General features: G+C 42.7%; 1 pseudogene across 1 annotated transcript; it reads right to left on the bottom strand.

Moving 5' to 3' along the window:
• Positions 1-230: 230 nt before the first annotated feature.
• On the bottom strand, positions 231-1042 carry LOC110325653 (annotated as a pseudogene). Its single transcript, XR_002380754.1, has one exon. The product of XR_002380754.1 is annotated as a transformer-2 protein homolog beta pseudogene (transcript).
• Between the last annotated feature and the right edge of the window lie 9581 nt (positions 1043-10623).

The following is a 10623-nucleotide window of genomic DNA, read 5'->3' as shown; positions in this document are numbered from 1 at the left end:
AACTACACAAATCCAGAATGAAAACAGCATTTCAACTCCACCAAAAGTAGTCATCATAAAAGGTGTAAACGTCACCTAACTTCACTAGGCACTGTTCACTTTTTAAACAGGAGACAATAGAAAATATTGTCCACAAACAATATCCCAGCTCTATGGCAGGTTTCAGAAAGTCTTCAACTTCATGCTTTAGTAGGGACGAGGTGAGTAGGATCATGATCGGATCGTGATCGAGAACTTGACCTGTATCCTCCACGACTGTAGTAAGGAGAAGGTGACCATCTTCTTTAAATCTGATCCCTGTCTTGAGCTGCTCTCCATCCACCTCCTCCACCACCTCCTCCTCTGTATGATCTGCTGTAATAGTCCCGGTCATCATATCCCTGATCATATCCTCTGTCATAATAGTCTTGGCGGCGTGAACTGCCATAAGTGGGTCTCCCCATATAAATTCCTGGTGTTGGGGTATGGGGTCTTTTTGTACTAGAGAAATCAACCCTAATTCGTTGCCCATCAAGCTCCATTCCATTGGCACATTCTTTAGCTTCTTTGGCATCGTCTACATTTTCAAAATATACAAAGGCAAATCCTCTTGAACATCTAGACTGCTGGTCATATACAATAGACACATCAGCAATGGGGCCATATTTAGAGAACACTTCTCTTAGGTCTCTTTCTGTGGTGTATAAGCTCAACCCAAACACATCAAGACAACAGTTGGGGTCAGGATTTGCCCGGTTCCCAACATGACGCCTTCGAGTAGACATGGGAGAATGGCTGTGGCTGTGGCGCCTCCGATAATCTCGGCTGTAAGACCTGCTCTGGGATCATCTATGCGAGCAAGATCGTGATCGTGACCTTGTATAATGTCTTCTAGAACTTCTTCTGGATCTAGACCTAGATTCAGATCTGGATCTCGACTTTGACCTAGAACGCCTTGAATCTTCCTTGGAGCGAGGTCTTGCAGATTTCCCCGATCCGTGAGCACTTCCACTTCGGGAAGCAGAACAGGATTCCCGTAGTTCTGCTCGCCGCTGTCGCTCATGACTCCGGGTCGCTGTCACTGCTACGGGCCTTCCCTGAAGCTGTCAAGCTCCCACCTTCATCCTGCCTTCCTTACAGAGGCTCCTCCGCAGCCTAGTGAAGCCACACTTTGGGCGAGAGGAGCTCGAAGCCGACACGCTCCCCACCACCTCCGCACAGGTCTAACCATGAAACTCATTTTTTATCCTTTAATTTCTTCTATCTCTTTCCTCATTCCTTTCCATCTTGCTCTTAGAAAGTTGGGCATCATGAATTCCCTCACTGGGCTCCTTGGCCTGTGGGCTCCTTAGACTGTTCCTGGGCCTTACAAGAAATCAGAGGACACTAGGATCAATGTAGACAGAGTATTTCTCCCTAGCTTGTCCCTGTGTATTAGTTACCCTTGGAGTCTTATTCTTAGAGTAGAACTCAGTAGCTCATCAGCCTTCAGTGGCAAGACCTCTAGGACTTTAAGTGGGAAAGCACAGGACTTGCTGAGGACTTCTCTACGTGCCTTAGGGTTTTATTTGTGTTCGTTTTTCTGAATTATTTTCTCTCTTAAAATCCCTCCTTGTCGAGGTGCCATCTCTTTGTTTTCCCTTCAGAATCACTATTGAAAGCACAGCCCAAATACGGCTTTCTCCTGACGCCACCAGCGCTGTCTATGGAGGGGAAGTTAGCTGCGTCTGATGATAAGTTTCTGAATGAAAAACATGAAACCAGTAAGGGGTTCAGTCCAGGAAGGAGCTGAAATACAATCATAGGGGGGAAAAAACTGTAAAAAAGACCCCAGGATACATATTCTTTTAGCTCCTAACATGGGCCTTTATTTTCCCCCAAAGAAACAGTGGGAAAAAAGAGAATGTTTCCCACTGTCCCCATAAAGGGTGGTCACCTCAGGAAGCTCCTTAAGATCAGTTGTAGTGCAGAATATAGGACGACGAAGCTTACCCCTCAGAGGACTCTTACCCCTCAGACCACACCCCAGGAGCCTCCACCAAGGCCACTGCCCATGTTAGAGATGCTGCCTCCCGACCCTCAACAAAATTCAAACTGGTATCTTCTCTGCATTCTACCATAAGCATGCTGGGAAGTTGAGGTCACTGATTGATCTGCTCCCAATCAAGCCATCTTCCCCCAGCAAAGACAGGCTACTATTTATCCACCGTCTGTGAACAGGCAATCACATGGAAGCAGGTCTCAGGACCTGGCTGATACCCCACCAGTATCTCACTGGGTAAGATCCCACCAACAAGGATGAGGCCCAAGGCTAGCACACCAGTTCTGAGTCTTGAAGAAAAAACTGCTTTTTCTTATCCCTATAGAAAACTCTTAACTTCTGCCTGAGTACCCTGTATGGGGATGCAGAGATGAAACGGTTGGCTGAGCTCCAAGATTGACACCTTGTGTCCAGAGACAAGTGCTCTGGGTGGGCAAATCACCATGGGAGCACTCATCTTCAAGGGCCTACTTATAAAGGTACCTTACAAGAACTTCAAAACAAACCCAAAGCTCCAGAAACATCCTATGATGAGAAGACAACAGAGAGGGTCCAGAATCAGGAAAATAGATACTCGGATGCTTAGTGACAAAAGATTCTAGGCAAAGTCTTTCTGGTTCTAGTCTGACTTACTGTATGGGAAAAGGCTATACTATTTCTCATAAGGGTTCACTAGGCTCTACCCTAATGCAGGAAAAGAAAATTCCTTCACTTCCAGGAAAGTAGGGGAAGTGCAGCTCCTCTTGTCTCAGTCTACACTGCCATTTGGGATTGCTACGTTTCCACAAAAGCTGTCAGAGGAGAGAAGCTTGTGTACTGAGGAAGTTGTATTTTAGTAGTTGTGGATCATTCTAGTTGAAAAAGTCATACAGTTGTAAAGTCCAGAGCAAAATGTAAAACCAGGTCACACATTGATATGTAATAGGTTTTCACCCAAGGGGCATGGATATATTTTCCTGTTCCTCTTGCTTAGGAGCCCAGCCAAGGAAAATAACAAGAGTCCGTGTGTTCCAGGCATGGTGCTGACACTTACATCTATGAAGATACCTGGTGTCTCTGTCCTTCAGCTCTTCTCAAAATTTGTGACTTGAAATCTTAAGTCCCCAAACTAATTCTATTAGGAGGCAGTCCCCCAGAGGCCATAAATGGCAACACTAACTCTTACAAAATAAATCTCCATGTTGTAAATAGGTTCCAACCTTGAGCTGGGAAATAGACACTCACTAGAAACACTAGAACTGCATGAAATACATTTCTGCTGTCTGAAGCCACCTAGTCTCTGGCATTTTGTTATAGCCACCAACCTCACTAACACACTATGTACGGAAATCAGAAAACATCTCTGAACCTAATTTTCTTTCACCGGTAACCATAGATGACAGTAGTAAGGTCCAGTGAGATGAAATGGAAAGTCCTGGCACAGAGTAAGCATTCACTGAGGTCTACTTATTGTTGTGGTTCCTAACCATAGAATAAAAACAGCGAGGTTGTTATCATTGATATTATCTGAGTGAAACAGTGAGATTCAGGGTAAGCTAGGATATGCTCAGGTTGTCACTATCTGTAAATTACAGAAAGAGGATTCTAGACTTTACTATCACATACTTTATCACTTTTTATAGCTTGGGATCCCAAAATATGAGTTTCATTGGGACATTTTAATGCATACAGTTCATTGTAATTTATTTATATTCACATATCTCCATATCTCATCATGACCACCTGTTTTTGTTGTGGAATTGTGCCACAGGCCCTCTGTTGACCACTTCCCATACACCTTGACAGTGGGATCAGTGGCCCAAGGGTCTTTGCATTTCCCACACTTCTCTTACACTTGTGAAAACCGTTCTATTCTTCACTTCTGATGACCACCAACTAAAATGGAATTATACTCAGACACTAATGCAGGGAGGGGCTGTGAGGTGCAGGGGCTTGCCTAACCTTCAACATTTAAGAACATTAACTTAGAGCTTTGATAGCAGGGGTTTAAGAATACACAGAGAGATTTGAAACCCCATTCTGGGGGAGGGGGTGTGTGCTCAGCATGTTCAAAGACAACCTCCGTGAGGATTCTTGGCACCTCTAGGTTCTCTGTGGGGCCTTCAGGGGGAATTCTGATTGTGAGAGAGAATTTCAATGTCTTTGGAGGACCCTGGGGTTTCCTGTGGAGTAGAACATAGTTTCTTCTAGAGACGGAAAGGACACTTCTTAAGAAGACAATAAGAGACACTTGGAGGAACCACTCATTGTCTGGGTAAAGCTCGGAAGATTCTGATGGCTCTTCTGACTAAGGAAGCCTCCAGGAGAAAAATACCTAGCCCAATCCAACTTTGAGGACAGTAATGAGGCTTTTACTGTATGTTAGCCATTGTAAGATACAAGTGGATACTTGCTATATTGGACAGAGCTTTTATTGAAAAAAAAAACAAGCAAAACAACATAATGGGAAATGGGTTAATATTTAGGCCCATTGCTTCAGAGATTTCAGTCTATCATGGCAGAGAAGAAGAGGCATAGCAAGGCAGTATACAACATGTCAAGGAGAGAGAGAGAGAGAGAGAGAGAGAGAGAGAGAGAGAGAGAGAGAGAGAGAGGCTATAGGTTTCTCCTTTCACTTGTGCTCCCAATATGCTAATGTCCATCTCATAATGAAACACTCATCAAATCATTCTCAAAATTAGCTATCATCTTAACATGCCCAACATTGTTCAAGATTCCAATCTCAGTCTTCTCTGAGATTAAAGTCATTCATAAGTCCCTGTTTAGTTAGAAGCAAATAACATATTTTCAATATCCAATGGCATAACCCACATAGTCTCATTCCAAAGGGAGTACACAAGAGTGTCTGTGAGGGTATTTGCAAAAGGGTTTAGCTAAGAGAAAAGATGTACCAAAAGTACTGACGGCATGGCCCATATGCTGGAACCATGTACTTAATAAAAGAAGAAAAGGGAAAATAGCCATTAGTGTAGGCACCCTCAACAGAAATTAGGGGTGAGACAAAAGCAATGCCAAACCCCAGCAGGAAAAACATTTCTCAAAGCCCCATGGATGGAATCTGGAGTACATTATGACATAGTATGAGTCCCAGCCTCCAATGCAGCCCTACCCCTATGGCCTTGCAGGTTGCAATCAATATGACCCCTCTCTTGGGATGGGCATGCTCACTGCCGGCAGCTTTCTTCAGCAGATGTTCGCTGAGCCTGCCAAGGCTAACGCCTGTTGACCTCAGCCTTTCCTTTTCACACTGCCCCATCCGTGGCTGCCTGCAGGTGTCCTGCCTCCTTGCTTGCCTGCCTGGCTCTCCTGGGAAATTTGAGGATAGCCTATATGACCTCAAAACTCTTGAATTGTGCATACACAAAAAAGTTAACATCAAATGGATGGCTTCCAGGTCTGTCACCAACTAGGTTGGGCAGTAATTAGACCCTCTTGGGCCACAGCTGTAGGGATTTCGGAATAGCTAGTTGCTGAATGCTAGGAAACATTTTCTTTTCAAGATGGCCCTGGGCATGCAGGCATCTGCAGAGCTCTCTTTTCAAAACCAAGTCATCTTGCAAACAAGTTCAAGCCTCTACATCATTGAGTTTAAGATGGGTGGGCTCCAGCCTGTTCCCTAGATGTTCTCAAGTATAAGCCACACTGTCCCAGGGCAAAGTCGTTGGCATCTTTATCATCTTTATCATGGTCTCTTCAGCATACACACTTTCCTTGGTCAATATGAATGTTTTCAAATTCCTTAAAGATTTTTTAAATTAAATTTTACTTATTTTATTGTGTATTGTGTGTATACCATGGCCCCCTTGTAGAGGTCAGAGGACGTTTTGTGAGAGTCAGTTCTCTTCTTCCACTATGTGGGTCCTGGGAATCAGATTGAGATGATCAGGCTTGGTGGCGAGCACTTTTACCAATGAGTCACCTTAGCAGTCCCCAGATTTTTCCTATGCATCCTGATCATTGATTATCACTGTGGACCTAGCTAAAAACAGTCAGCAACATTCATGGGGCAGCCGGAATGCTGGCGTGCTTTGAAATTTCTCCCATTAAATAAAGTAGCTCCTCAGCTTTAAGGTTAGTCCTTAACAAGGTCTTGTGACAAAGACAAAGTGCAGAGCATCCTTACCAGCTTAGGAATAGCTTCATTTCCAGCCTGCAACAGTCTTCCCTTCGGTCTGGAACTTCACAAACATAGTGCTTTCTGTTTGCAACCCTATTGGCATTCTGGTCTTTGGAGGACCCATCAGAATTGCTAAGCTCCTCTCCCAACACCCTAGAAATTCTCTATCCATCGTCTTGAAGCGTTTCAATGTTCTACCCACCCCTACCACACCTCACCCAACAAACCTGTTCCTGAGACTTCTGAATCACATGGTCAGGTTTCATCACAATGACTTCATTTCTTTGGTCCCAATTTTATGTGTTAGATATTTCACTGCTGTGGCAAAATACTTGACAAGACAACTTAAAAAGAGGAAGTACTTCTTTGGGCTCAGAGTTTCAATCCACCATAATGGAAGAGTATAATGGAGCAGAGCAGCATCCATTGAAGTGGCTAAGGACAGAGTAACAGACCGACTTCAGGGTGGGTTTTTTTTCCTCTTTTTCTTTCTCTGTTAAATATCGACTCTCCAATCTAGCAATGTGACCACTGATATGCAGAGCATATCTTCATCCTTAGTTAATGTTCTTTGGGAAGAGCCAATGAGCATCCTTAGAAGTATATTGCACTAATCTAGGTGCTGCTCCATATAACTAAGATGGCAACGAAAATTAGCCTTTGCCATAACCTTCACCTGTACACTCTGAGGCCACCAAAGAGAAAGCAGTATATGTAGATGCTAAGAACACCTGTTGGTGCCCATGACACTATGTTTTGGGACAGAGAAGATCCACCTGGGTACAGTGGATAGTAGCATCCTCTTCAAGAGAGTAAGTATATTCGCTAACCAGGTACCACACCGTTTTCCTCCCTTTAACAATATCTGTCTTGAATGGCTGATCGAAAATGAAGAGAATGCTTCCATATATAAAGCATAGCAGTCTCCCTGGAAACTGATGCAACACCAATAAAATGGCTACTGATATGAATATGACCATAGAAAAGAGATAGCTTGAAGAATGGTTTGGCATTTTTCATATTTCAGGGATTCTGGTAAGAAAATCAGAATTCTTAAATTATTTGTTGAATTTTTAAATTATATTTAATGTGTATGTGTATGTGTGTGTGTGTGTGTGTGTGTGTGTGTGTGTGTGTGTGTGTGTGTGTGTGTGTGTGTGTGTGTGTGTGTGTGTGTGTGTGTGTGTGTACACCATGGTACAAGTGTGGAGGTCAGAGGACAATTGGTTCTTTCCTTCTACTAGGTTGTCCTGGAGATTGGGCTCAGATCTTCAAGGATTGGCAGCAAACACTTTCCCTTTTTGAGCCATCCCGCTGACCTGAAAAAATCAGAATTTTAGAGTAAGAAAGTAAGCAATTAATAACAAGAGGGTTAGCTGTGTATAACAAGATGCCTGGCAGAAATGAAATCACTTTCTCAGAGATAAGCCTTGTACCTTAGCAGTTGATTGCATGGAACTGCTTGGTTTACTATCACACTGAAGCTGTGCACTGGGCAGAAATGCCCTAAAGCAGCATCCATGGGCCCTGTTTTCCAGCTGTGGTGAGCATAGCTCCTCTGTCTGCAGTATTCAAACCTATGCCTCTGCTTTTTAAATGCAACATATGTACTGATAGGATGAACATGTCTGCATGGATCTAGGTCCTTATATCTGAGTATGCACATATGTCAATCAATGTGTCTGGGTATATTTTTGAGTGTAAATACATTTCAGTTTATTGGTGAATACTTGGTTTTTCTTGGTGCATGACCCTTTCTTTTCTTTTTATGGTTTTAGAGCTTTATTGTAGAAAGCTAGGGGGAAAGGAGAGAAGGTGGAAAGAGAGAGACCGGCCATGGCCAAGAGGAGAGAAGGGGGGAAAGGAGAGAGAGAAGAAAAGCTAGAAAGTAAGAGGAGAGAGTGAGGAGAGGATGAGGAGAGCGAGAGGAGAGACCCATGACACTTTCTTATCCTGGAAACTCCACGCTAGAATCTGCCCTCATTAACTGCTCTTTGAATACCATTGAACTGCTCACCCGAAGTGCTCAGGGGAAATGTTTGCTAGTCTTTCTTTCAAAATCTGGCCATAGTCATTTCACCTTTCCATGGATTGAGCTGTTCTTGCTGCAAAGATCATCCCTGTTGTCACTGGAGCTCAGTGTCTGGTTCAGGCTGTGAGGTGAGGCTTGAGGGTTATCAGGTAACACTGGTAATTATCCTTTCCTTTCATAGGCAGTGCCTAGGAGCTCGCCTACTATATTGGGGCTATGTGCAGTCCTTTCATAACTTATCTATTCTGACCAAAATACTGCTAAGAGAGAAAAATAAAGCAATGGCTAAGATTACTGACAAGGAAAGGAGTTATTATCTAGAATTTCTTTGTCTGGGGAGAAGAATCAAGTATAAATTCATAAAATTTTATTCATAAAATTTGCTAAAAATCAGTAATGGTATGAAATAAGAGAATGTTTTAAGAATTAGAAAGTGAGCCAGGCGTAGTGGCGCATGTCTTTAATCCCAGCACTTGGGAGGCATAGGCAGGCAGATTTCTGAGTTCAAGGCCAGCCTGGTCTACAAAGTGCGTTTCCAGGACAGCCGGACAGCCAGGGCTATACAGATAAACCCTGTCTCGAAAAAAAAAAAAAAAAAAAAGAATTAAAAGGTGTTGCATTAAGAAATGCTACCTTGTTTATTATATCCATAACCAGGAAAGGTGAGTTAACATTTTTTTTAGGTCTTTATCCAATTTTGTCTTGTCAAATCTAAGAGTACAAGACAAGGCTTTAAGATATGGGTGTTCATTCGTGAACACTTACATTTGAAAATGTAGGATTACTGAAAAAGTAACCAGCCAGCCTGGTCTACAGAGTAAGTTCCAGGACAGCCAGGGCTATACAGAGAAACCCTGTCTCGAAAAACCAAAAAAAAAAAAAAAAAAAAAAAAAAAAAAAAAAAAAAGAAAGAAAAAGTAACCGATGAAGGTAGAAGCATAAGAGAGCCGAGTTACCCATTGGATGCTTTCCATGCCTCTTATTATGTGAGATACTTGATTATACTTAATATGTAATTATAATATTTAATAATGTTGAAATATTTAATATGGTTTCTTTTGAATTATTAAAGTAAGAGGTTATTAGATGAAGAAGCAGCGGTGAGTATTATAGAAAGTAAATACCTACTGTGTCAAAGCTGTGAGACCCGGTGGTCCTTTCCTCTTTTTTGTATGTCATTTCTCCTTTCCAGAACTTGAAGACATGACTCAGTAGAGAATTAGTTTTCCCCTGACCTGATTTGCCTTAAAGCAGAGAACTTATAGTATTCTTATAGCTGGCCCTGTCTGTGTAGATAATGTGGGAGAGTCTCCCCTCTGTCCACATCTTCTGTCTGAAAACTATGTCCCCATATGGGAAAAGTTTACAACTGCTTCAAAGCTGGAAGAGTAACGACCCGGTACTCTTCTTTGGGTTTCCAGAAATTGAGTCATTTTTTCATGAAAATTGGCTTCCTTGGATCATCCTGACTTACCCAATGTTCTTTTCTCCAGGAAGCTCTAGAAATCAAAGAGAATACTGAAATGTAGGTAACGCTGGGAAATACAAACATCAGGAAGGTTGTAGGGAAGGAGTCTAGTCAGGGAGACAGCTAAGTGTAGGACACGTCCTTGAGAGAAAAGAAGACACAGACCTTACAAAGGGCATCCATTGAGGAGGCAAAATAGCAATCCCATGAGAGCTAAGCATGCAGATGGAAGAGTGATCTGAGGCCAGAGAGAACGCAGAACTAAGGAAAGTAGGCAGCTGGCATGAGAAATGATGCCCATATGCAATGTGTGCTATGGCCCAATTCTCCCCAAGAGCTTTCCAAGAACTCAATCTTTTAAAGGAAATTGATTGACTAACCAAAGCCTGGAATTGCTGTCCAGTCCTTCCTCCTACTGTCTACTGTCTGGTATCAGTGGACAGCAGATATACACAGGATAAAGAGGGCATGGTCTATCCCCATGAATCCCTGAGTAAAGTTCCCCAACAACTGTGCATGGCCACAGGCAGAATTCAATACCTGGCTGCAGCACACCCAGAAACAGAGCACACCTCATCCCAGAGAATAAGAGCATTAGGAGTAGACATGTTTTATTATTAAACAACTTTAATCCAAATGCTGATTATTATTTGCAGTGTCTGAAGGCACAAAATATACCTAAAATGTATGGAAGAGTCTAAACAGTTATAAATCCACAGAGCAAAGCATGAAAAAGATACATTCTGAGCTGACACAGATATCTGAGTTGGGAAGAATCTGGCTATGGTTGTTGCCTCCCCCTAGAGAACTTGCTTGAATATCAATCATTTCCCCTCATACCAAGGGTAGGGAAAAAAGACATAAATACGGTGACTAAATACTGTGAGGTGTTACGAATGTCCAGACGCATTACACTGTTCCTATAAAGAAAGAATCTCTCTCTCTCTCTCTCTCTCTCTCTCTCTCTCTCTCTCTCTCTCTCTCTC

Source organism: Mus pahari, chromosome 8, assembly GCF_900095145.1.
Source record: "Mus pahari chromosome 8, PAHARI_EIJ_v1.1, whole genome shotgun sequence".
Taxonomy (NCBI): domain Eukaryota; kingdom Metazoa; phylum Chordata; class Mammalia; order Rodentia; family Muridae; genus Mus; species Mus pahari.
Note: the sequence above shows the minus strand (reverse complement) of the source record. Positions and strands in the feature narration are given on the sequence as shown.